The 27,191-nt window shown below is 41.5% G+C and overlaps 2 long non-coding RNA genes across 3 annotated transcripts in view; one reads left to right on the top strand and one right to left on the bottom strand.

Moving 5' to 3' along the window:
* Nucleotides 1–27,191, top strand: part of LOC142071171 (uncharacterized) — a 151,563-nt gene that overhangs the window by 102,279 nt on the left and 22,093 nt on the right. For both annotated transcript variants that reach the window (XR_012667205.1, XR_012667204.1), the window contains exon 3: nt 22,899–23,010. This is a non-coding gene — a long non-coding RNA (uncharacterized LOC142071171). The remainder of the gene's footprint in view (nt 1–22,898; nt 23,011–27,191) is intronic.
* Nucleotides 9,338–27,191, bottom strand: part of LOC142071170 (uncharacterized) — a 36,998-nt gene continuing 19,144 nt past the window's right edge. Inside the window, exons 2-3 of the long non-coding RNA XR_012667203.1 lie at nt 15,600–15,787; nt 9,338–9,689 (exon numbers count right to left, since the gene is read on the bottom strand). This is a non-coding gene — a long non-coding RNA (uncharacterized LOC142071170). The remainder of the gene's footprint in view (nt 9,690–15,599; nt 15,788–27,191) is intronic.

The following is a 27,191-nucleotide window of genomic DNA, read 5'->3' as shown; positions in this document are numbered from 1 at the left end:
TTGATGGAGACCCGTAAGAGAACTTGACTTTATCCACTAAGTCATTTTGCATAAACTTTTGAATGGCTATCTGTCAGACGGCAACGATTTCTGGTTACTGCCACCCTGAGTGATATTTGAATCTGTGACCCAGAGAGATGATTTCTGATTCCTTCTCAATCTCCTGAGCTACCCAGCCCCCACCCCCCCCTTTTCAATCAGCTTTGACTGAGACTTTTATGATTACTGTGATGGCAAAATATACATGTATGTGGCCAAAGTCCATGATGATTTAAGGTGTGGTATAAATTAAACATAGCTAAATCTGTGTGATTTACTTTGAGGTAAATTATCCAGGGTGGGATTGTACAATAGGCCTGTCTTCATTGCATTGTTAGCTTGAGTTATAACTTGAATTTGGTGCCTAACCTGATTCCTGTCCACACACACAAATCTCTAGCTCAAGTTAAGTGATGCTTTAAAGTTTGAGCTAGTTGGCCTGCTTGGTGTGTGTGTGTGTGGGGGGGAGGAACTGTTGTATTGAAGCTAGTCGACGTATAGCCACCACAGTCATTAAATCACTTTTGCATGTCCACACTGCGCTGCTTGTGTCGGCGGTGTGCATCCTCAACTGGAGCACTTGCACCAGTTTAACTGTCAGGGTGGGGCATTGTGGGATGACTTCTGAAAGTCGATGTAAACAATGCAGTGTCTACACTGACAATGCATCAACCTAATTACATCAACCTAAGTGGAAGAGTTACATCGGTCGAAGCAATGTTTTAGTGTAGATGTGTACAGAGTTAGGTCAACGTAAGCTGCCTTGCGTCGACCTACTTCTGTTGTGTAGACCAGGGCTTAGAAGAACTCTTCAGACACTAAACCAATCACTCTGTGCTGCTAATCGTATCACTTGGTGGTGTGTTTTGCAGTGTGATCACTGTCACTCTCGTAGGCTAGCTCCAGGGGAATAACTTGAGCTTATTGTTGCAATGAAGACAAACCCTAACCATGTCTGAACTCAGTGGCAGAGCTACTGGGTTGCAGCTGTGCTGCTGTAGTGCTGTAGTATAAATGCTTCCTACATCGAGACAAGGTTTTTGCCATCGATGTTGGTAATCTTCCTCTCTGAGAGGCAGTAGCTAAGGCTGACGGACAACTTCTTGTGTTGACTGAACTGCATCTACAGTGAGGGTTAGGTTGACCTAACTACATCACATAGGGTATGAAATTTTTCACAGCCCTGAGTGATGTAGCTAGGTCAGTCTAATTTTTAGGTGCAGAGGGTGTAAGAAGGAATATGATAAAGCAAGTCCAAGTTGTATCTTTACTCCATTTTTTGTATCGGTTTTTTGTATCTTTCCCCCATTTTTACCTTGTTTCTGAACAGTGGCTCATGAGCAGGTCTCGAAGTCACTCACCCCAAACGTTTAAGTTACTGTAGCGATAATAGCATTTTTCCACCGTTACAAACGTTTTCCAACACTAAAGACCAAATGCACATGAAAGATCTCGTTCCAAACACTGGAGTGGAGATACATCAAGGATGCATTCAGGAAATTCATGGCTAGGGTGCTATAAAAATTGCCTTTAATATAAGGCAAGCGATATTTATTTACAAATTATCTGGCTGCCAGATAGATTGTGAAAGCAGGCAGCCCTCTATTGGGTGTATTATTGGCTTTGCTTGGGTAGAAGTAGTCTGCGTTCTCTGCTTTGATTAAATTCTTTTATTTAGCACTGAGGTGATTTTATTTATCTTTCATTTGTAAAACTCAAGCTGTCTGGCTTTCCTGCCTTCCCACTCATGCATGTTTTATTGACATCTTTCATTTCTTCATTACAGCCTGGGAGTGTGAGCTACAGTAGGATCTAGTTTGGGTAACTTTAAGATCACGATAATCACTTATCAAGAGGGTGTATCAAGAGGGGCATTTAGTTTTCTATAGGTTTTTTTTTTCCAGTAAAAAGCAAGATATTCCTGGATTTCTTCTGGGTTATGAGTCACTTTCCCAGATTTTGTTTAGATCTGAGTAATTAATGTTTTTTGCCTTTTATTTTTTATTTTTAGCAGCCATAGCCTCTCTCTTACTTAAATGCTAAAAGAAAAATATTAGCAAAAAGTCTTGGCTAGAAGAGGTGGGGATAAAACCATTCATAAAATTCTCAATAAAGGTCAAATGTGATTCATCCAGGAAAGACCTTGGTCTTGGAAATATTATTATTAAGCATCTTTTCTATAGCACTTACAGAGTAAAGCATATTTCCTACCCCAATGAGCTTACAGCCCAAGACATACAAGACACATGAGACCTCAGGAAAGGGTCTGAGAAGAGAGGTGCTTTGTGAGGAGATTAAAGAAGGAAGGATTCTTGAAAGGAAAGAATGACAGAGGAGACAGAGGTTGCTTTGGTCCACAGGAAAGGAGAGACTGCACCAAGAACAGTGGCACCACCCTGGGAGGCCCAAAGCCAAGAGCGGGAGAAGGAGATGAAAGGCCTGATCCAAAGCCCATTGAAGTCAATGGGAGGCTTTCATTGGCTTCAGTGGGCCTGATTCTCTCATCACGCTTAAATCAGAATGAACTCCAGTGAAGTCAATGGAGCTGCACTGATGTAAAGCTGGGGTGAGTCTGAGGAAAATCAGATCCAAAACATGAAAGAACTGTGGGGAGAGAAGGGAGCAAGTTTGGAAGGAGGATGAAATAACTGCTGAGATGTCAAGGACAATGATGAGGGTGACTGGACAGTGGGGTTACCTGCTGAGTGTCCTTCTGGACACTGGAAAGATGTTTGATGGTGCTGAGCGCAGACATGCATTCAGAATCATGGACATCATGAGATTTAAGAACCAGTTTTTAATCTAGAGATATGCTATCTATGCACTATAGATGAGTCCAAGCCTCAAAATATGGGTCTTGGATCTGGCATTCTGGTTTGTCTGCATCTGGCAGAGGTAGGTTCAGATCCACAGTTACTTCCCCAGGTTCATGAGGATTCTGATTCTATTTATTCCTTTGGGCTATTTCTAGTATGTACCTCCCAGAGAAGTGATACTCTCCAGTGGGACTGTGAGCTTCTACCCTTAAACTCAGTCTACTCCATAGTCCTTAGGGGTCTCCCATGTATCATTAGATCAGTCTAATGGTCTTTAGAGCCACACACCTCATAAAGCTCTTATTCTATGCCTTTGGGAATGAGAATATTGAGTTCTGTAGGTGCCAGACACTCTTCTTCCTCTATATCATCTGAGAGATTTAAGGGAGTTTCACAGCTTGGGGATGGTCTGTGTAAAACCTCCAAGCAAAAGTGTAAAACCACAGGGATTGTAGGTAAGAAAGATTTATTAAGAGTAGAGAGAAAAAAGCAGATTGAACAAAACAAGATGGTTTGCCTCATTTACATAGCTTGAAACACTGCAAAAATTCATCTCGCTAGGTCCCCTTTGTGTCAACGCAGGACAATATGCAATATCTTACGTTTCTAAAGTGTGTGTCTTATCTCTTCTCTGACCCTTTTAGCAAGCAGTGTGTTAGTGACACAGTTTCTGATCTCAGGTATCTTACGACCTTGATCTTGATCAGGTTACTTCGATCTTTCGCCATTGCCTATGACCTTACCCAGAAAGGTATTCACTAGAGCTGATCCAGAATTATTTCTTTCCCCCTGTGAAAAATTTGGATGAAAATGAACAAATTTAGAATTTTTTGGGGGGAGGGATTAATTAAAAAATAGGGGAAAAAACGGGTTTTCAGTTTTTCTATGAAAATATATTTTTTTAAGAAAATAGAATATTTCTGGTTTGTTAAAAAGCCATGAAAAAAAGTTTAAACAGAATTTTTTTGACCAGCTCTATTTTTTACTCAGCTGTACCCTCTGACAAGGAGACAACAGTCTCTTTGGACTACTCCTTTTTTGTGTTTCTTATATGTTCATGATTCCATTCATTGCTGTGGATAAACAGTTTTGGTTCCTGTTCTTCCTGTACAACAAAGTATTTTTGAAGGTATATACACACACACAATAGTTCTCCTGGCCTATTTTCACATCTTTTTTTCCCAAATAAACACCTACTAGTCCAACCACCCATTGCCTTTTCTTCCAGCCTAATGCATGCTAATTTTCTTGGCTGGAGATATTAACCTGAATCCAACTCATGTTTGGCTTGCCTCTGAGTTTAAAGCAGGGTTCATATAAATCTTAATTCACTCTTATCATTAATCCTTCTCTATATCAAATTACTGACAGATTAACATCAAACTGTCTGTCACAGGCACCTTCCCATTGCTCCCTGTTTCTCTTGCTGCTTAATGTATTTTTTAGAACGGCCGGGCAACATGTTATAAACATATCCAGACAGGATATGGAATCCCAACAGGAATCCCAAGAGATAACTTAGCAACAGACCAAATCCTCAGCTGTTGTAAATCATCACCATCCCACTGACTTTAATGTAGCTATGCTGATTTACATCAACTGAAAATCCAGCCTTTAACTGTGACTGAAAATAAGTTGGGTCTTGCTCATGTGGGCAAAGGACAAAGTCGAAATAATATACCCAAATTCATGCATGGAGTAAAATGGACTCTCTATAAATATGGCAAGCATACCATACACTGAATGGTATTGATTTGACACAAAGTATTCCTAACTGCCCAGTCCCAGTTGTCTGTTAGCTTGTGGCACACATCCTTTACTCACGCCCTCAAATATACAGTCATGATGACCAGAATAAAAAGAAAAGAAAGAATGATGGGATCCTCTTCTCCATACACCTAATAAGTTACAAAAAATGAATGTGTATGTGTGTATATGTGCACAAAATATCATCAGAGTTCTCATAAACCTGACAAAGCTCTAATGTCTTGTTTTTTCCAAAGATTACAATTCATGAAATGTACAAGAGGCACTGACTTAAAGGAAAGGATATTTGTTTTCCACATACATGCAGCTCCGTCACACTGGTGTTCTGCTAACACATAAAGCCCAGTGAAAGTTGATATGGAAAAGATACACTCTTGAAATTGCTAATCAATAAGGTAGACAATCAGAGACACATACAAATGTAAGAAGAAAAGGAGGACTTGTGGCACCTTAGAGACTAACAAATTTATTTGAGCATAAGCTTTCGTGAGCTACAGCTCACTTCATCAGATGCATTCAGTGGAAAATACAGTGGGGAGATTTATATACATAGAGAACATGAAACAATGCGTGTTACCATACACACTGTAATGAGAGTGATCACTACAGAAAGGGATTCTAGGTGGACTCCTCCTGAAGGTCGAAACAGCAGACTGGACTTCTACATAGAGTGCTTCCGCTGACGTGCACGGGCTGAAATTGTGGAAAAGCAGCATCACTTGCCCCATAACCTCAGCCATGCGGAACGCAATGCCATCCACAGCCTCAGAAACAACTCTGACATCATAATCAAAAAGGCTGACAAAGGAGGTGCTGTTGTCATCATGAATAGGTCGGAATATGAACAAGAGGCTGCTCGGCAGCTCTCCAACACGAGTTTCTACAAGCCATTACCCTATGATCCCACTGAGAGTTACCAAAAGCAACTACAGCATTTGCTCAAGAAACTTCCTGAAAAAGCACAAGATCAAATCCGCACAGACACACCCCTGGAATCCCGACCTGGGATATTCTATCTACTACCCAAGATCCATAAACCTGGAAATCCTGGGCGCCCCATCATCTCAGGCATTGGCACCCTGAAGGCAGGATTGTCTGGCTATGTAGACTCCCTCCTCAGGCCCTACGCTACCAGCACTCCCAGCTACCTTCAAGACACCACTGACTTCCTGAGGAAACTTCAATCCATCGGTGATCTTCCTGATAACACCATCCTGGCCACTATGGATGTAGAAGCCCTCTACACCAACATTCCACACAAAGATGGACTACAAGCCGTCAGGAACACTATCCCCGATAATGTCACGGCTAACCTGGTGGCTGAACTTTGTGACTTTGTCCTTACCCATAACTATTTTACATTTGGGGACAATGTATACCTTCAGATCAGCGGCACTGCTATGGGTACCCGCATGGCCCCACAGTATGCCAACATTTTTATGGCTGATTTAGAACAACGCTTCCTCAGCTCTCGTCCCCTAACGCCCCTACTCTACTTGCACTATATTGATGACATCTTCATCATCTGGACCCATGGAAAAGAAGCCCTTGAGGAATTCCACCATGATTTCAACAATTTCCATCCCACCACCAACCTCAGCCTGGTCCAGTCCACACAAGAGATCCACTTCCTGGACACTACAGTGCTAATAAACAATGGTCACATAAACACCACCCTATACCGGAAACCTACTGACCGCTATTCCTACCTGCATGCCTCCAGCTTTCACCCTGACCACACCACACGATCCATCGTCTACAGCCAAGCTCTGCGATACAACCGCATTTGCTCCAACCCCTCAGACAGAGACAAACACCTACAAGATCTCTGTCAAGCTTTCTTACAACTACAATACCCACCTGCAGAAGTAAAGAAACAGATTGATAGAGCCAGAAGAGTTCCCAGAAGTTACCTACTACAGGACAGGCCTAACAAAGAAAATAACAGAACGCCACTAGCGGTCACCTTCAGCCCCCAACTAAAACCCCTCCAACGCATTATTAAGGATCTACAACCTATCCTAAAGGATGACCCAACACTCTCACAAATCTTGGGAGACAGGCCAGTCCTTGCCTACAGACAGTCCCGCAACCTGAAGCAAATACTCACCAACAACCACATACCACATAACAGAACCACTAACCCAGGAACTTATCCTTGCAACAAAGCCCGTTGCCAATTGTGCCCACATATCTATTCAGGGGACACCATCACAGGGCCTAATAACATCAGCCACACTATCAGAGGCTCGTTCACCTGCACATCCACCAATGTGATATATGCCATCATGTGCCAGCAATGCCCCTCTGCCATGTACATTGGTCAAACTGGACAGTCTCTATGTAAAAGAATAAATGGACACAAATCAGATGTCAAGAATTATAACATTCATAAACCAGTCGGAGAACACTTCAATCTCTCTGGTCACGCAATCACAGACATGAAGGTCGCTATCTTAAAACAAAAAAACTTCAAATCCAGACTCCAGCGAGAAACTGCTGAATTGGAATTCATTTGCAAATTGGATACTATTAATTTAGGCTTAAATAGAGACTGGGAGTGGCTAAGTCATTATGCAAGGTAGCCTATTTCCTCTTGTTTTTTCCTACCCCCCCCCCCAGATGTTCTGGTTTAACTTGGATTTAAACTTGGAGAGTGGTCAGTTTGGATGAGCTATTACCAGCAGGAGAGTGAGTTTGTGTGTGTATGGGGGTGGGGGAGATGTGAGAAAACCTGGATTTGTGCAGGAAATGGCCCAACTTGATTATCATGCACATTGTGTAAAGCGTTGTCACTTTGGAAGGGCTATCACCAGCAGGAGAGTGAATTTGTGTGGGGGGGTGGAGGGTGAGAAAACCTGGATTTGTGCTGGAAATGGCCCAACCTGATGATCATTTTAGATAAGCTATTACCAGCAGGACAGTGGGGTGGGAGGAGGTATTGTTTCATATTCTCTGTGTATATATAAAGTCTGCTGCAGTTTCCACGGTATGCATCCGATGAAGTGAGCTGTAGCTCACGAAAGCTCATGCTCAAATAAATTGGTTAGTCTCTAAGGTGCCACAAGTACTCCTTTTCTTTTTGCGAATACAGACTAACACGGCTGTTACTCTGAAACCTGTCACTTAAGGTGAGCTATTACCAGCAGGAGAGCTGGGGGAAGAAAACCTTTTGTAGTGATAATCAAGGTGGAGTGGATGGGTCATTACACAAAGTATTTCCCCATGTTTATTCCCCCCCTCCACCCTCCATTGTTCCTCAGATGTTCTTGTCAACTGCTGGAAATGGCCCACCTTGAATATCACTTCAAAAGGTTTCCCTCCCTTCTCCCCCCTCTCCCCCCCGCTCTCCTACTGGTAATAGCTCACCTTTAGTGATCACTCTCATTACAGTGTGTATGGTAACACCCATTGTTTCATGTTCTCTGTGTATATAAATCTTCCCACTGTATTTTCCACTGAATGCATCCGATGAAGTGAGCTGTAGCTCACGAAAGCTTATGTTCAAATAAATTTGTTAGTCTCTAAGATGCCACAAGTCCTCCTTTTCTTTTTGCGAATACAGACTAACACGGCTGCTACTCTGAAACCATAAAAATGTAAGGAATCATTAAAGACAAATTCACCTGTATTACAAAGTGGGCAATCATCATTGTGTAAAGGAAAATGGTTCTCTGAATAGGCACCAACTCCATGGGTGCTCCAGGGCTCAAGCACTCATAAAAAAAATAGGGGGTGCTCAACACCCACAGGGTTGGATTACTCTTTTGTGGGCCCCAGTACCTGGACTGTGGCCCCAACCCCCACTCTGCCCCAGGGCCTCACCTCTGCTCGGCCTCTTCCCCCAGAGGCCTCACCTGCTGCTCTGCCCCAAGGCCCAGCCTCCGCACAGCCTCTTCCCCCTAAACCCCTGCCCACGCTCCGTGCCCTCCTCCAGCTTGGTCTCTTCCCCCCAAGGCCCTACCTGCCACTCACACAGGGGCTCAAAAACAAAACCAGCAAAAACAAAAGTCAGCACTTGTGGTTCCCTGTACTTATTAGGGTTGCCAGGCATCCAGTTTTCAAAAAGGGATCCTGGCGACTCCAGTCAGCATTGCTGACTTGGCCATTAAAAGTTCGGTTGGTGGCGCAGTGGGTCTAACACAGGTTCCCTGCTTGCCCTGGCTCTGCGCAGCTCCTGGAAGTGGTTGGCATGTCCCTGTGAGCCCTAGCAGAGGGGTGATCAGGGAAGCTCCATGCACTGCCCCAGCCCTGAGCCCCCTCCTGTAGCCAGTGCCCACATCCCCTCCCACACACCAATCCCCTGCCCCAGCCGTGAACCCCATCCTGCACCCAATCTCTTAATCCCTGGCCCCACCCAAGACCCCACACCCCCAGTGGGAGCCCTCACCCACTCCCGCACCTCAACTCCCTGCTCCAGCCCAGACTCCCCTCCTGCACCCCAACCCCATTTCTGACCACACCCCAGAGCCCGCACCCCCAGCTGGAGCCCTCAACCTCTTGCCCCAGTCCAGTGAAAGTGATGGAGGAAGGGGGGATGGAGTGAGTGGAGGTGGATGTGATGGGTTCGGATGCAGAGACCCCCTTGGGACTTATACAGGGTAAACTCATAAATTGTCCGCCCTCTATAACACTGATAGAGAGATATGCACAGCTGTTTGCTCCCCCAGGTATTAATCACTTACTCTGGGTTTACTAATAAACAAAAGTGTTTTAATTAAGTATAAAAAGTAGGATTTAAGTGGTTTCAAGTAATAACACACAGAACAAAGTAAGTTACCAAGCAAAATAAAACAAAACATGCAAGTCTAAGCCTAATACATTTAAAAAACTGAATACAGGTAAATCTCACCCTTAGAGATGTTCCAATAAGCTTCTTTCACAGACTAGACTCCTTCTTAGTATGAGACCAATCCTTTCCCCTGGTACAGTTCTTGTTAGTTGCAGCTCAGGTGGAAACGAAGGGTTTTCTCATGACTGCAGCCCCTTTGTTCTGTTCCACTCCCTTTTATATCTTTGGCACAAGGCGGGAATCCTTTGTCTCACTCTGGGTTCCCACCCTTCCTTCTAAATGGAAAAGCACCAGGTTTAAGATGGATTCCAGTACCAGGTGACATGGTCACATGTCCTGTGAGACTTCATTACTCACTGGTTGGCACACACATATACAGGAATGCTTACAAGTAAACAGAGCCATTTACAATCAATTGTCTTAGTTAAGGGGAGCCACCAAGCGGCCAAGCCACCATTAATGGCCCACACCTTGCATAATTACAATAGGACTTTCGAGTAATACTTTATATTTCTAGCTTCAGATACAAGAACAATACATTTATACAGATAGGATGAACACACTCAGTAGATTATAAGCTTTGTAATGATACCTTACAGGATACCTTTTGCATAAAGCATATTCCAGTTACATCATATTCACGCTTATTAGCATATTTCCATAAAACATATGGAGTGCAACGTCACAGCAGGGCCTCAGGGCAAGGGTATTTGGTTTTGTGCAATTAGAAAGTTGGCAACCCTAGTACTTATGCACAAACTGGGGCTGATTCTGTACCCACTCCTCTGTCGGTATGGAAGCTCCCAGACCCAGAAAAACTGATGCGTTACCACTAGGTGGACAGGATTTCAGGAGTCTACAGAGGAGGTGTGCACACTACTCGGTAAGGAGTCAAGCTTCATGGAGATTCCCTGTGCTGCTATGCAGAGTGCTTTTTTGAGTGCAGGCCAGGGCTTGTGGATCTGCTGCTGTGCACAGAGTCACTAAAATCGCAGAGCCTTTATGCTGGAGTACAGGATGTGGATGGGGACCTGCTGATCTTCTGAAGCAGCAGGTTGGGAGAGGGGCTTCTCTTTTACTCTCATGTGCATCCCCAAGGCTCAACACATTTACTCAGGCTGCATAGTGGAACAGGATTTGGGTTCACTACATGTATGTGTGCCCGCTAGCTCACTAAAAGAAGCCTAGATCAAAATCCTCCATCACATCTATATAAGACTCTGGAGACACCATATGTAAGTGCTTGGAATTATTCCCCATTGTGTTGCAAGGACTACATACAAATAGGATTTTGTCATATGTGGTGGTTGTGTCCAAAGGCACAAACATTCTGGATAATGAGTTAATAGCTAATTAAGAACATCACCCAACTAAACTTATTTCTCCGACATAGTATCTTCCCACTGGGAATATACACTAATCTCTCACTGATTAATTACAGTAAAGACTTATGGTACTGTATAATGATAAGATGTGTGATAATGGGTCAGACCTTCAATCCATTAAATCTGGTATCTTGCTTCTGGAAGTGACCAATATCTAATGTGCCTGAGAAAGGTGAATAACCCCATAATGCAACTAGTCTGTTTAAAATGCTGGGAAAAAAAGCCCTCCCTCACCTCAGCAGGTAATCACTGTGAAGCATGAGATATAATTACCATTATCTTAGTCTATGCAACTACAATTATTATGTGTAATAAAATTATGGGTACTTAGAATGAGGTAGCCTGAAAATGGAAGGGTTTGGAGTGCCTCTCTGTGGTGTAATGGAATCACAGGGTATCCCTGGAAAATTTTTGTCCAAACTCAAACTCAGACTCAAAATTAAATATCAAAACTGTATAACCACCTAGCTTCCATTTCTCACACTCACAGAAGAAAAATTGCAATTCTGAGAAAAAACACAACATTCATTTGTCAGTGGCGCTTTCCCTCAGATGTACTAGAATTTGAGAAACTTCAGAATCGTTTTCAAAAGCACTACCTTCAGTAAGGTTTAATCCTTGTAGGACTCTGCAGTGCCTCATGTCTGCAACCCAGGAGGTTTTGGGCCAGTGGCAGGTTGGTGGTTTGAAGAAACTATTATCACTGCCCATGCTATTCTTCTGAGGGAAGATCTCTAGAGGCCAGCAGGCAGGCTTAGGCAGTTTGCTACAGTATCCATGCTTAGTATTTGCTTTGGCCATCTGCAATGGTCTAGTAGGTTGAACTAGCCATAGAGGAGTTTTGATCATGAGAAGCCTTTTGATTAAACAGACATTTCTTTGCCTCCAGAATTCTACCCGTCAGGCTGCTTTTATGAATTACGCAGACAAAAATAGGCTCTTCATGTTACTCCAGTGATTTGTTTTGAAGCGACTCCCTCCTTTCAGTTTGTTTAGGGAAACTTCTTTCACTGGCTAATTAAAGTGCCTTAAAAGCTAACGGAGATCATGGAGGGGATTGGAAGGAGGGAAAAAGACTGCTCCTTGCATCACTAATCCCCACCCTTTTGTGCCATGGTTACGTCAGTGGTACAACTGTTGCTGTCGCTCTTCCCTCCCTGGCTTTCTATAGACATAATCGAGGAAGGAGAGTGAAGAAGTCTCCTTAAAGCACAAAAAAACCACCACATTCTAGGCTACAATGCTAAGAACTGAAAGGAAAGAAAAAAAATCTCCAGCTACAACAGAAATTCAATTGTTGCTTAATCTCTTAGTGATGCCCCAACTGGTATTTCATTTTGAATCTGACTATACGAGAGACAACATCAGCTCTGTCCTAATGGATGAGAAGCTTCTTTTGAACCTACTATAGATGTAAGTGCAAAACTCAGGTCAGCCTTAACTGTAGAGACTGGTTCAGCATATCCATCATCAGAACAATGGGCCAAATCATGAGGTCCCTATTCAGTCCATTGATTCCAAGGAGAGTTTTCCTAAATAAGAACTGAGTGAAGACTTCAAGATTTAGCCCAATATTATGATCCTAAACTTTCCCCATGTTTCCCCATGTTTGGAGGAGTAGGGCCTGATTCTGATGACTTGTAGGTTTCACACTAATTGATCTAAATGATCAATTGATCATTTACTCCTGATTTATGCTGGCATAACTGAAGTGAGAATCTGGCCCTATATATTAACACGTGGCTAACTGTATAACCAACTAACATCCAGTAGACACCATTAAAATCATGACATTTACTGCTCACAGTAGTTAAATTTACTGTGCTATTTTGCAGTATTCACCAGTCTCAGAGTAGGGAACCCTTTAAATACTGCAGTAAAGGTAAATCCCATGGTGTGATAAATGTCAGGTATTTAAAGGAACCCAATTTTGTTCTTGTTTTCTTTATTATGATGATGTTAAAACTTTTTGTATCATTTCCTTTTTTGGATTTTGTGGTTGGCTTTTCAGGCTAAACTTCTCTTTCTTTTGAGGCAGCAGAGATCTTGGATCAATGGGACATGTCCTTAAACACTAAACCTATCTTAGATCTTGCTTTTCCCTTACAAGTCGTCAAAATACCATGCATTACTGAAATATGCTCCAATTTACCTCCAGCTGCCCTCAATTCCAGGGTTCTGACAGTAGGAAACAGCTGGCATGCACAGGCACTCCAGCCACCTCCCCTTCCTCCTGGACATATCCTCTGAGGTGGTGGGGAGGCTCTGAGGTGCGGGAGGGGCACAGACTTGGTCCACAAGCTCTATACCAGTGGTTATCAAACTTTTTTTTCATGGATCACTTGAAAATTGCTGAGAGTCTCGGCAGACCGCTTAATGATCTTTCCAAATGTTGTTTGTACCATTAGCTAACTATTGTAAAGTGCTTTGGATAAAAGCACTATATTAAAAAAACTTAATAATAAACTTTTTTTGTTCTACAAATAAAAGCACACAATTTATATTTTAATATCAGAAAACTTATCTTTCTAATGCGATGGATGTGCCCTTTCTTCCCCCTGCGGAAGCCACCAAGCTGGGGTTGGGAAGGAGAGGGGTCTCTCCCTCTCTCCTCTGCCACAGCAGCCACAGAGCTGGGGCTGGGAAGGAGGGCCATCTCTCCCCAGCAGCTGCAGCCCATGAGCTGGGGAAAGTCGCCTCTTTCTCTGGCCACCGCAGCCCTGCATGTCCCAAATTCCCCCTCCCCCCATCTTCTCACCCCACTGCCCCATCCCACCTACCCCTTAATTCCCCCCAAGGTTACCACCTCACCTTACATGTGTGTCTTCTCCAGGGTCCAGGCACCTAATTACTGGAGCCACACCAGCATGGCTCCACTATTTAGGGGGGTGGCCCTTCATTCTCTTGTGTGCGGCATCCAGGCATGCACTTTAGAGGGAACTATCTGCAGACCACCTGAATGGAGCTCACAGACCACTGGTGGTCCATGGACCACAGTTTGAGAACCTCTGCTGTACACTATCTAGGGATTCCCTTGCACTGGAGAATTCCTAGATAGAGGATTAAGTTGACTTTGTGTTCCCTTTGGACCTCCACAGTGGGGTCAAGAATCTGGTCCAAGATTTCTCTATCTTCTTCATTTATCTCAAAAATGGGTACATTTTTGCAAGGTTTTTTCTCCCCTAAACTAGGTACATTCAAGCAAAAACAAAATGGACCCATGGTCTAGTGACTCCAGATGAGCTTTACAAAGGAATTTAGGCACATAAAGATGCAGATAGATGCCTCATGGGATTAACAAACATGCCTAAATAGATGAGGTGCCTAATTCCCATTTTAAGTCAATGGGTGTTAAACAGCTAACTCATTCAAGTGGCTTTGTAAATCCCACTAGGCATCTATCTGCATCTCTAGGCACCTAACTTCCACAGTAAATCTGGCCCCCTAGGCCAGTTTATGAGCAAAACTGGGCCTTTTCCAATGGAAAATGGGTCCATTATTGAATAAAAGTGGCTTCTTCATCAAAAATAGTGATCATTTTGAACAATAGGAAGAGCCTCCCTCTCCTTTCCTCCTCTTCCACTGGTCAACCTAAAATAACCCACGAGAAGAAATGAGAAGAATGGAAGAACATGATGCATGTGTGTAAGTGTGGCGCTCACAAGTGTTACAGAACCACCTGTTCCTACTTAATCCCATCCAAAACAATCTTCACTTCTGTGACAATGCAGAGAAGAGAAACAAAGAGTGACAGTCCTGGAGCAGGAGAAAGTGAGAATGATTGCTCTGGCTCAGATACAGGCTCTGTTTTGGAGAAGGGTTAATACTGTACTGCCAGAGGACTGGTTCCTCTCCATGTACAACAACTGTTGGGGATGTCCCCTCAGCTCTGGCTACTGGTGGGTCAGCTGGCATCTAATGTAAAGCAGAAACACATGTGTGCCAGACTTATATAATTGTATGTGTGCCACTCCTGGTCCATCTGCAGAATAATACTGCACCTGCCAGTTGCTTTAGTAGAGCGGGTAGGAGTCGAGAGAGAGAGAGAGACTCATTAGGCAGAGAAAGTCCACAGCTTTTTAATTTTCCTCCCACTGCTACAATCTTTCTTCTTACTATGTTTCTTTCTACCTCTATGCTAGGGCTGAATAAGACCTGAGGAAACAATAGACTTTTGGGGGACATTGTTTTGGGTGCCCTGTGTTTTTTTGTTTTTTGTTTAACACAACATTGCACGTTACTTGCATACCTGTCAGTATCTCAAGTTGTGTATATCTCAAAGTAGCATATATTTTGACTTTGAACTATTTCTAGACACAGGGAATTATCATATTAATAATTTGGAACTTTCCCTTCAAAACCAAATTGCCTGTAAAAGGATACATTTCCTTAGAGCTTGCCAATCGTTTTTCTTCTGGAAAAGTTTCCGGCAGCCATTAAGAAACATAAATCATAAAACCTAACTGTTCTTGAATAAATAAAATTTGGAACTTGATGTGGATGACCTAGTATTTCATCTTGTTAGTGACAGAGAATTGTGCCTGGGAATTGAATAATAACAGCATCAACTGACATGAAATGTACCCCACCCTGAAGATGGAAATAGAGAACGAGTGCTTTCAGCAACTCCAAGGCTGTGAGTGTCCTTTGAGTATTCGTTGGCTTAATAGAATTTGTATCAACCCCAGATAGGAGAGGCCAATTTACACATCACCCTAATCCACATTACACAATGTATTATTGTATCAGAGCCCCTCTAGAGGCCTCAAGAAATATCCCCATATTTTAGTTTTTACTTACCCTCCACGCTTCAGAAGCTCAAAGGTAGTCTCTCCAGCAGAGAACGGTTAAATTAGGATCCTTCCAGAGTCCATCAAGGATATTGTGGAAACAGTCAGAGGGCTCACTGCAGACTGATTCAAGAATCTCCCTTCCTTAGGGTCCAAGCATTCTGCTGTCTAAGAACAGTTATGTTTAACTCTTCTGGTCTGAAGGAATTGAATTTGGGTCAGACATGGATCTCTTGCATGACAACACATAGGATTTCTTCTAGACTACAAAATATTTGTATTTATTTTACTTTTGGTATTCCTGGACAGAAAGCAAACATCAAGCAAGAATATTAAATGACTACATGCATATAGTCGATCCCTCTGTTGTTACTTGCTCATAATGGGTTTATCAATTCAGTCTTTTTCTGCAATCCTGGTTGGTCATTATTTCACACTGTACAGAACATTAGCCAGGAAGGTGTTGTCTAGGTGTTTGGTGGTGGGGAGATGGTGATGGGGCTGAAATACCACTTTAATAGCCAAGAAAATTGGTTGTGGCAATTCATGAGGTAGCTATTATAAGAACATTGTGGTAATAATACATGCTGTGAAAGCTATAGATGGTGATGATAAAAGTTCCCTCTCAAACGACATGGTGAAGAAGGCATTGTCTGGGTATAACATGTTGTTTTAACATATGATTAAGCATAAATAATATAAATCATTTTAACATTTTTTATCATTAATGTAAAACAAATATAACTATACGTACCGGGTGGTTGATATCTTCTGTTTACCAGGTATTTCCTTGCTGTTCCATCTCATACTAATGTTAAGTATATTAAGCATCTAATCCAAACAGGTGAACTCTTTTATTTAGTTTCACAACATATTTTTCTCTCAGTACATATGACACCATCAGTTTATCTCCACAATGTTTTCACCCATTGCCCATTATTGTTGTTCTTTTAAAAATATCCATTTCCGTCAGTAATTCCAATGGGCAAATGATTTGCCTGAATAAGGATGGAAGAATCAGGCTCTGTTTTACAAACTGAATTCTCATGTAACTGTATTGCTGTAATCCGGTTCTTCATCCATCCATGCCCTCACTAATGCTGGAAATAGTCACTTGTGTCATACATAATATTTAAAATTACAAACTAGGGAGTATCTCTCTTTGTCATCTTTGAAGTGCCTAGCACAGTTTGGAGCACTATTAACTTAACTACAAATCTTTCCATTGCCACAACCACTCAGATTAGTTTTAAACTGAAAAAGTAATTTCTTAGACACCAAAATATCTCAGTGTGAGTAACTAGGCCTTTTAGTTTTGAGGCCCAGTTTTTCACATTGAGCTGTGTCTTCTGATGAAACAACATGAAGTGCAAAGTACTATTTTTCATGAATAAGAATGGTAGCATCTGGCCCTAAATAAATGAAGGGGGGACTCTCAGAGACAGCAGACTGGTTCAGCCAGAGGTCAATTCATTCAGGAGCATGAAGGCATTAATTTTCCAGGCACTAATAAAACAATGAGACTTATCATGCAGAGATCACTTCCCATCAATGAAAAATGTCATGACACCTATGCAGGAAAAGCCAATGCTGGATTGTAACCATATATGCCTTATTTCAGTAATGGTAGGGCCTGCTCCCCTTTCCTCCTAGAGTTCTTCTAAAAATCTAAAGAGAAAATGTAGTGGCATTTTAGTCTCATTATGGTGGGCAAGAAGGTTGTGGTTTCCATTCATAGTGGCACTTATGGCAGATCCTTCACTTCCTTTTACATTCCTTAGTGGATCACCTGCACCAAAGTCTGGCTCCATATTACAGCTCAGCTGCCCTTCATGGACCACACGGCTGATAAAAGGTAGAAGACAGCATGCAAGACATACCCTGAATCTGTGATCAATACTGTTCTATTGTTACAAAAAGAAAATTCCAATCAATTGAGCTAATTTTGCAGCGTGGTGAAAGTTTGGACACTGGCATAAAGGTATAACCAAGGGTTTCCTCAAAGCTAACCTGAATTGACGCATGTGTTCAGTTCTCTTCACAATAGAGAGTTTTATGGATAGATCATTGCCCAAGTGTGTGTATTGGATACCCAGGAAAACTATATGTTGTCCTCTCCTAACATAAAAAGAAAAGGAGTACTTGTGGCACCTTAGAGACTAACCAATTTATTTGAGCATAAGCTTTTGTGAGCTACAGAAAGCTTATGCTCAAATAAATTGGTTAGTCTCTAAGGTGCCACAAGTACTCGTTTTCTTTTTGCGAATACAGTCTAATACGGCTGTTACTCTGAAACCTCTCCTAACATAGGTTCTTATCCTGTGAGATGCTGAGTGCCCAGGATTCCTGCCGATTTTCATAGCATTTGCAGGACATAGGCATATCTCACGATTTGGCCTATGATGTGTTTCCTTAAGGTAGACAACTCAAAGTACCTCACATGGCATCAATCAATTACTTCAACTCTCCCAGCTACTCCACCCAAACCACTTAAGGACACAATCATCTTCTTTTATGAATAGAAATATAATGGGAGCCATCATAAGAGTCATTATGACTGCAAAAGGATATCTATATTATAGGCCCTGCCCTTGGAGAGGAAATGTGACATGTTGCCTAACAACAATGTGATCATCATTACTTCATACGGTTCCTCCCCAGAACAGGTTACAGGATATAGTTCTGCCATCTTTGTTCTCTCAGCTAAAGCACCCAAAAGAGTTCAGTGGTACAAGATGGGCAATGAAGATTTACCTTAGCAGGATGGCAACTTTTGAGACTGAATTCAAGGTCCATAAGCTTCCACCCTTACTTCTATGTCATCAATATCCATAGAGCTGGCAACTGACAAGAATGACCCTCATTTGTGTGACTTCATTGAAATGGAACAGGGTCTTTTCTAGGGAAGCACACAAAACCAGAGGCCTGTCCCTCCTGAGGGCATCAGAAATCACTCAATAAGATACAGGGCACAGGTATTCCTGAAAGACACACAGTATTTAGCTAGCCACTACATCGTCAAGCATGCACACTTTCAAAAGCTTTATAAGCTTGACTTAATTTCTTCCTCTGATGCAGCTTTTGACAAGCAAGTCCTTCAGTCAGTGGTAGAAGAATGACCCTGGATTTTTGGTTGACAAACATTCCTCTGAATGCATTAGGATATGTTTGTCATTCCCCTCATCTCTCTCTTGATAATACTTCTCACTGGCGGCCACCTCCTTTAAGTGAGAATGTTGGGAGGAGCTTCTCACCTAAGGAAATGACATTGTTTTTCTACCTGCTAATTTTTCATAGAAAACCTACATATGAATCTGACCTTCTCTCCTTGTGTTAAAGAACATACGGGAATGTTTTTATAATTTATTTTCCTTCGTTTTGGCTTGTACTTTAATATGCAGGTTGCTCTCCATGTGTTTTTTTTTAATTTGACTGTTCTTGTTAGTGTTAATTACAGCAATGAAGGATATTATTATAGAGAGCGTGCATAAGTGGATGGCCCTTATGGTCACATGTCCCCCCAACAGACATCTTCAGTTCTGGCTGTCATATCACAAAGATATGGGCAACTCTATATGGACTGGTAAATGAGAAGACAAATTAGCAGGCATCTGCATTTCCAGTCTAAATCATATTTGAATAGGCTGTTGTAACTCAGCAATTCTTTTGTTCAGTGGGCTAAAAGCTGGCATGCAACTTTTCACTCAAGATGCAATTTTAAAGCAAATGAAATTAGTTTAGCTTATTTTTGAGAAATGGAATGGCACAAAAAGTAGCGAGTTTATCCTTATGTCTTTCAAACCATTAGCCTTGACAGAAATGCAAAAAGTAAGAATAACGGTAAATGAAATATCTGAACTGTTTATGTTTGAAAAGAAGCTACAAATCATGCAATGTTACTTTCAGAAATGATTTTGGTAACATTGTATATCACTGCTCAGTGTGTGCATGGATATAGTATGGAGTCACATAGCTTATCAGAATTGGAAGGGACCTCAGGAGGTCATCTTAGTCCAACTCCCTGCTCAAAGCAGGACCAATCCCCATTTTTGGCCCCAGATCCCTAAATGGCCCCCTCAAGGATTGAACTCACAACCCTGGGTTTAGCAAGCAGGCCAATGCTCAAACCCCTGAGCTATCCCTCCCCCCTAAAACCAGACACCCCTGACCCGGGGCAAGCCCACCCCAGCCAGCCAGAGGCGGCGCCGCAGCCCCCTTCAGCAGCCAGGTCTGGCGTGCGGGAGAGCGCGCAGGCGCGCACCACAGACTCAGAGTTGTCAGGGTTGGAAGGGGTCTCAGGAGCTCATCTTAGTCCAACCCTCTCCAATCCCCAATTTTTGCCCCAGATCCCTAGATGGCCCCCTCAAGGATTGAACTCACAACCCTGGGTTTAGCAAGCCAATGCTCAAACCACTGACCTATTCCTCCATCCTACCACTGACCTATTCCTCCATCCTGTTGCTGTTCTTGTGACTCGCATACTAAGGTTTACAATCACAGGGTGTGCCCTTTGGAGGTGGTTTTTTTTTGCCAGCCTTTGCCAAAATTCAGCACAGAATTTTTGTGTGTGCGGCAAGTATTACATTTGCCAGCATCTTTGTGGAATAAGAACACTAGGTAACGCACACTGTGCACTGTTATCATACGGTATCTGTGCCTTGTGGCCGCATTCAATCAGATGAAGAAATGTAAGCGTGTCAGTGCACAGTAAGACTGCAATACAGAATCAGAGCAAAAATGGTGATATTGCAACATCTGCAGAGAAACTGGCATTATGTCCAGGGGAAAAGTAGGAGTGCTGCTTTTACCCCCATTGAATCAAATGTAAATTGAAAAATGATGGATCCAATATAAAAGGAATCTTGAACAAATAATTCCTTTTTAATCAATTTTAAAATATATTATAATTAACAAAACAAAAGGAATTGAAAGGTGACTATGATATTTACAGAGTGCATGCTAAGGCCTTGAGTAAGATTTAGATTTAGTTTGCTTAATCTACAAAGATAAGATTACACAATTCATCTCTACTGTGAGGGTTCTAGTACTTTTAGACACTGTAACATGCTACCACTGCTATTACTAACAGTAACCGAAGGTGGCAGAATGACAGAGTCAGGATATGAGCGACATCGGGGAAACGTGTTCTTGACGACGAGGGTCCTCAACTAGCAAAGAAGGGAAGGAGCGCGAGGGAGAGTGATAAATCTGAAAAAATTCTGAGCCTGAAAGAAGAACACAATGCCTGCTTCAAGATCCATCAGAAGAGATAGGAATTTTGCCCACTGTCCAATAGTCCGATGAGCCATGTTTTCTGGAATGCAGCATGTGGACAACTGGAAGAGAAAAGATGAGCCAAGGGTTCTCTCTGTGTTTAAAACTTCTCAGCATCTATGTAAGTCCCAAACATTGTACGAAAATAAAGCTAGGCCTCTGAGTTATACCAACAAATGCAGGGAAATTCCAAGTGAAGGCTGTCCTTCTCCCTTTGATACGCTTTGTTCCAGAGCCTCAGCTGGTGTAAATTGATATAGCTCCCTTGACTTCAATGGAGTGATGCCAGCTTACATCAGCTGAAGATTTGGCCCGTTGTGTGTAGGTAGCTCTCAGGCCTTACACCAGTTTAAATCAGCCCCATCAATACTAGTACCATAAGTTGTTTCATACTTAATATATATTTACAGCATGCAGGTGTAAAACACATGTGGCAAGCTCATAAATGTGGCAGCTTACTATTGAATAGGCTCCTGGTTACAAAATGGATTTTTGAAATGTCCTTTAGTTTTATCTTTAAAAGATGTAGACTAGCTGAAAGATCTGCCAATGCTATACCTTTAACACAATAAATGCAAGTGAGTTTTAATAACCTATCAGGATCTTGGTACATCACAACACTTAATCTGCATTACAACTCACTTCCTAATCGCTGCTTTCATTCCAATTGTGAGCAGCGAGGGTGGGAGAGATGAGAATTTCAGATAAGTGCCAGTAAAACAAGTTTGCTCTACAGCTGGCGTGTGCTGTGCACACGTTAACCGTGCCTTATGGCAGTATTCAATCAAATGGTTCCATAAACTAAAAATAATCACCCTAATACTAATACCTATTATTCTTCATTGTTACTGGTCGCTCTGGTGCTGCATTTGACTGTGAAGAATTCACCGCCATTACTACCCTCAGTGTCTCTCTCTCTCTCTGAAATGTGATCTAATTGCAGAATCCACACCTGTTCTACAGTTCAATAGAAGCCTGCTTTTGATGGAAACAGACTTTCAAGCACAAGCGCACAAACACACACACACACACACACACACACACACACAGAGGACTTCAGCTGTAGAAAAAAATATAGCATGAGTTGATCAGAAAATAATATTGTGAAGAGTAAAAAAAAAAAAAGCCTGTGTTTTGTGGTCATTGGAAGATTGCTGATGGGTGCATAAATAAAGCATGCTGGAACATCTGTTCTTTGTTGTGCATTCAGCTTTTTAATGTCTTCAAAGAGCAGCTCTGACGCATCACTGACTACCACTCCCCATTCAAGCAACATTTTACCAGAAAATAATAAACCTTCCTGGTGGGGTGCAAGGAGCCAAGGCATTCGGGCAATGCCATTAATTTGGAAATATCTCTTTTTCTGGGATTTTTAAATATCTCTCCCTTTGAATGGTGTTCAAATTTGGGATCCAGCCTGGAGTCCCTATCAGCCTGAGCCACTAAATCAGCCTGAATATTCTCCTCCAGCCTTTTCTTTCTGTAAAAGGGAACGGCAGCGCCAAGTCAAAGTTTATACCTATTTTTTCCCCGATCTTAATTCTATTAATGTTAAAAATCCTGTCTAGATGTATTATTTGTTATGTGTATGTTACAGTATTTATTTCTCCTGATAAAATTCAGAGACAGCGGAGACCCCTGACAGTTTAACAGTATTGGCTGGTTATTTTGATACAATGTGCTAGGCAGCAAAAGATTAAAAACAGAGAGTCCTAGTCTGAGGGAAACCAGCTTGAACTCTAAAATAAAATTTTAGCAGCATGGATTTCTCTTGCCATAGGCTATGAGGCTACTATGAATTTCAGATGCATCTCCAGAGCTGTCAATGAGGTGGAAAGATGAAACTGGCATTACAAAGATTTGTTGCAATGTGATTCAATATAATTGCAATTGAAGGTATAGCAACATTAAATCGCAGCTGAGAAAGAACTGTTTATGTATGTACAGTATAGGGACAGGCATTTGCCCTACAACTCAAGCACCATAACAAGAATTTCTTTGTATCACTTTCTTCTGCTCCACTCTTTCTTTCTAGGTCACAGCTGAAAGATATTGGAATACCAATTAGATGCTGGTGAGTTACATCTGTAATGAGTCTGACTGTGGTCTTGTGGCAGAGTGCTTCAGAAAACAGAAACACCTTTTAGGTACACTATAATATCTTTGTTAGTGTGCGGGGTGCTTTGACCTCTTGATTGTTCATTTTCATTTTATCGGCTCCGTTAACCATTGTAACATGGCCTGGTGCATAAAGCAGGAGACGGAGGCTCAAACTCATCACTGGCATGAGTGGGTGCAATGCCATTTACTTCTATGTCAGCAAGATCGGGCTCCAACTGTGACTTTAGCAGTGTTCTGTTCTCTTAGACCAACAGGAATTTGGCCTTATAAATCAGGAATCCTGGCTTCTATTCACTTGTTCACTGTAGAATAGCACATACTTTCTGTGACTCTATTTATTTATCTGTAAAGTGGGTACAATAATACTTACCTAACTCCCTGGCATGTTGTGACTTTTGTGGCTTGATCATGCTTCCACTAAATTCATTCATTTATTTCATTAGCAACACGGGCAGACTCTTAAATCATTAATGCTAGCATAGTGCTTTGAGATCCTTAGAGGAACGAATCCAAGTATTATAATTATTAGATATTTTATTTATGCTTAGTGGAAAAAGAACAAAGCCAGCAGGAGGCTCAATATGATGAAAAAATATCTATCTACTTATACTGTCCTCATTACTGTTGTATTTGAGCCCCTCGCAATCATTAATAGATTTTATCCTCACAACACTCCTGTGAGATATCAAAGTAGTATCTCCATTTTACAGATGGGAAACTAACACATTGGGTATATTAAGTACCTTGCTATAGGTCACACAAAACATACGTAGCTGCAAGAAGTATGTAGCTAAGATCTGATCGCAGGTCTTTTGAGTCCCAGTCCAATTCCCTATCTACTAAAATATTGTTCCTCCTTCCAGTGTATCTACAGCTTTTGCTATCAGACTATTGCAACTGGGTGGGCATCTATAGGGAGGGTAGGTGAAGAGAGGCATATTATTGTTCTGACGCTTATCTTTCATTTTTGTGTCATCATTTTGTTCTTTGATTCAAATGAACAGATAAAAAAATTGGATTGGGGTGGGGTGGAGAGACAGGGAAAAGGAGATTGAGGTACAGTAAAGTGTCCTTCTAATGATAATAGAGGTTATTAATAATACAGGTTGAATTGACTAATGAAATATTTAAATATATTTGTTGTTCTTGTTAGAGATTTTTTTTACAGTGTTCTGTTATGCGATACTTATGCAGTAATTGCTTGTTGACCATTTAATTACACAAGGGCAGATTCTGCCACCCTTACTCATGCTGAATACAAAACTCCCCTAGTCAATGGGTCAATTCACTAAATAAGGCACTACTCAAAATGAGTGAGAGTGGCAGAATCTGGCCCACAGTAATTACCATGTAGTGACATGGTATTTACATAGTAATTACCTTACTCATTCTTCTTATTATAGAGAGTTACATGATTATTTTTGTCCTCCAAACCCAGAGTGCAGGCAACATGGTAATTACTTTTGTGCATAAGTCTAATCGTACAGATACTTTCGTACTCTCCCTGTCATATGCACACACATATACACACACATACTCTACAGGCAGCTATGTATTGAGGTATTTCTCAATATATCTTATTAAGTCACCATGCAATGAAATAGTTCTTTCTGGTACATGTGCCATGTAAATTAAAGGGTTGTAATATAGGACAACAATCCCTCTGTTTATACAGGTTATGTTTTAAGTCCCATGCTATGTTTTTTAAAAAGATTCTTTTATAGTTTCTTTACATATTTCAATTGCTACGAGTTGTAGGGAGCAAGAAGATGGTGCAGTGGCTTAATACTTTTACCTTTGAGGACTTGAGTTCAAATCCTACTTTAAAAATGAAAATGAATTTGGGAATATTAACCTAATCTCCAATTATATGGACATCAGAAACTCACCATTGATTAACCAATTTATTCGAGCATAAGCTTTCGTGAGCTACAGCTCACTTCATCGGATGCATACTGTATGCGTCCGATGAAGTGAGCTGTAGCTCACGAAAGCTTATGCTCGAATAAATTGGTTAGTCTCTAAGGTGCCACAAGTACTCCTTTTCTTTTTGTGAATACAGACTAACACGGCTGTTACTTTGAAACTCACCATTGATTAAGGTCACTGACACATTGACTAACAGACTCATTTTTTAATGAGAGACGTACTCATAATGCCATGAAGTTTAAAATATGGCTAAGGAATGCTCAGAAAGAGAAGAAAGAACATACCAGCCAAAGTGCAACCAAGATCACTTTGAATTCTGAACTGGCACTCGTGGTTGGATTATTACAGAATTAGTAGCTGCTGCAGATTGTAACTGACTTCAGATAGCATTCTTCCACTTGCATTATGCTGACATGACTAAAAATAACTTAGTCCAGACATGAGAAGTTATTTTCCCCTATACTTTTTCGTCTAGTGCAGATCTGATGGGCACAGAAAATGGAGGAAATAATCATGCCCATGTCTGAGAACAAAGGGCCAGAACCTCAGCTGGTGTAAACTGATGTAGCTCCATTAAAGACAATGGAGCTATGCTGATTTGCACCTGGTGAGGATCATGCCCAAAATGTAGAATGATAAGCATGAGCTATGATCCTGTATGATACAGTAAATGGCTTTAATTTAGGATGAAGTATATAATTTGAGAGGCATTCATAATAAATGTAAAAATCCCTTAATATACACAAGACTTTTTATTTCTTTTAAATATTTTAAATACTTGTAATGCTACTGAATATATCTTATCCATAGGGATATTAAATTCCCAATTGCTAGGCTATAAATACATTAATATCTTATATACCTGCTCCTTTCCCCCATGTGTGTTGTTCCTTGAAGAAAAAACTGTGGAAGAAACATGGAAGAAAATGAATTGTTTCTCACATAGTAATCTACATTAAAAAAAAAAAAAAAAGGAAATGGTTGGGTTTCCTGTTTCCTACCTGGCTATTTATGTTAATGTGTTATCTGAAATGTAAGTGGATTTGGGTGACTGTGTTGCACCAAAGACACAACAAAGGTTTATAAAGCATCATTGCAATGAGTAGAACTCTCTGAGAATATTGACAGTGACTAATGCTGTGCTTGTCTCAATGGCAGCACTCTATACCTTACCCACTTTCTACAGAAAGCAATCATATTACTACCGATCAGTTCTTTCTGTCCAGCAACCTGAAAACAACCTTTGCTCATTGATTCACTTAGTTCAGTCATTTATGCTACACTAAAGTAGATATATGCTGGTCAAAATAAATGGTTTATTCATCCTCTGCTCAGTGATGAGGGTGGGGATTCAGGCTTGTGATCCTGAGATATTTTACATGCCTTACAGTAGGTGATCCTCACTTTAATCTCAGCCTGATGTGGGATGAACAGATATTGCTGGTTCGAACAAGCACAAAGCAGCGCTTTTTACCTTAGCCTATAGGACATTCTGTCCTGAAATGTTTAGTGCACTCTGGCAGACCCTTGGTCCGGGATGGACAGAAGAAGAGGAGGAGGAGGAGGAGGAGGAGGAGGAGGAGGAGAAACAAGGTACAGGAACAGAAATTGAAAGAAAGAGTGAAAAGGAAAGATAGTACATAGGAAGGAAGGACAAAAAAGATAAAGGATAACGTATGAAGTCAAAGAGGAGGAAACAATAAGGTTTGGGGGAAAGGTTTTTACTATGTACAGCAGCATACAAAAGCTACTTCTAGCCATATGATGTGAGCCTTCAACTATTTAATCTGTCATGGACTATGTGATCCCCATAACTTATGTTGATCCTCTCGGCATGGACCTCATAACTACCTTTGGTTGACTGGGTTCCACAACATGCTTATCTACTATGCTCAGAAACTCTATTGGACTGTGTTGATTTTCCCAGGATGCTTTGGGGACTCCATAATGGCGTGTGCAGAAGCAGTAAAGAAATTTCAGAGAGAAAGAAAGCAGCAGTGTGCAACAGCAGACCTTGCATGGGTGGACTGACAGATTGAAGAAAGTAACAAGCAGAAGGTTATTTAGCTGCTATTGCCAAAAGCCATGACTTTGACAAGTCACGTTTAATATGTAATTTCCTACTCTTTTGAATGCTCTGGAGCTAAGTTGAGAACATAATGAGAGGTAGCATCCACAGGAAATGGAGGTTTTCAATCTTCTGGACTCTTAATTCAAATAAAGTTTCAGGGGTGCCTTTGCAGCACTAAAAGAAAGTCAGCAACTGTGTATGACCTTT

The sequence above is a fragment of the Caretta caretta genome, chromosome 2 (assembly GCF_965140235.1).
Source record: "Caretta caretta isolate rCarCar2 chromosome 2, rCarCar1.hap1, whole genome shotgun sequence".
Classification (NCBI taxonomy): domain Eukaryota; kingdom Metazoa; phylum Chordata; order Testudines; family Cheloniidae; genus Caretta; species Caretta caretta.
Note: the sequence above shows the minus strand (reverse complement) of the source record. Positions and strands in the feature narration are given on the sequence as shown.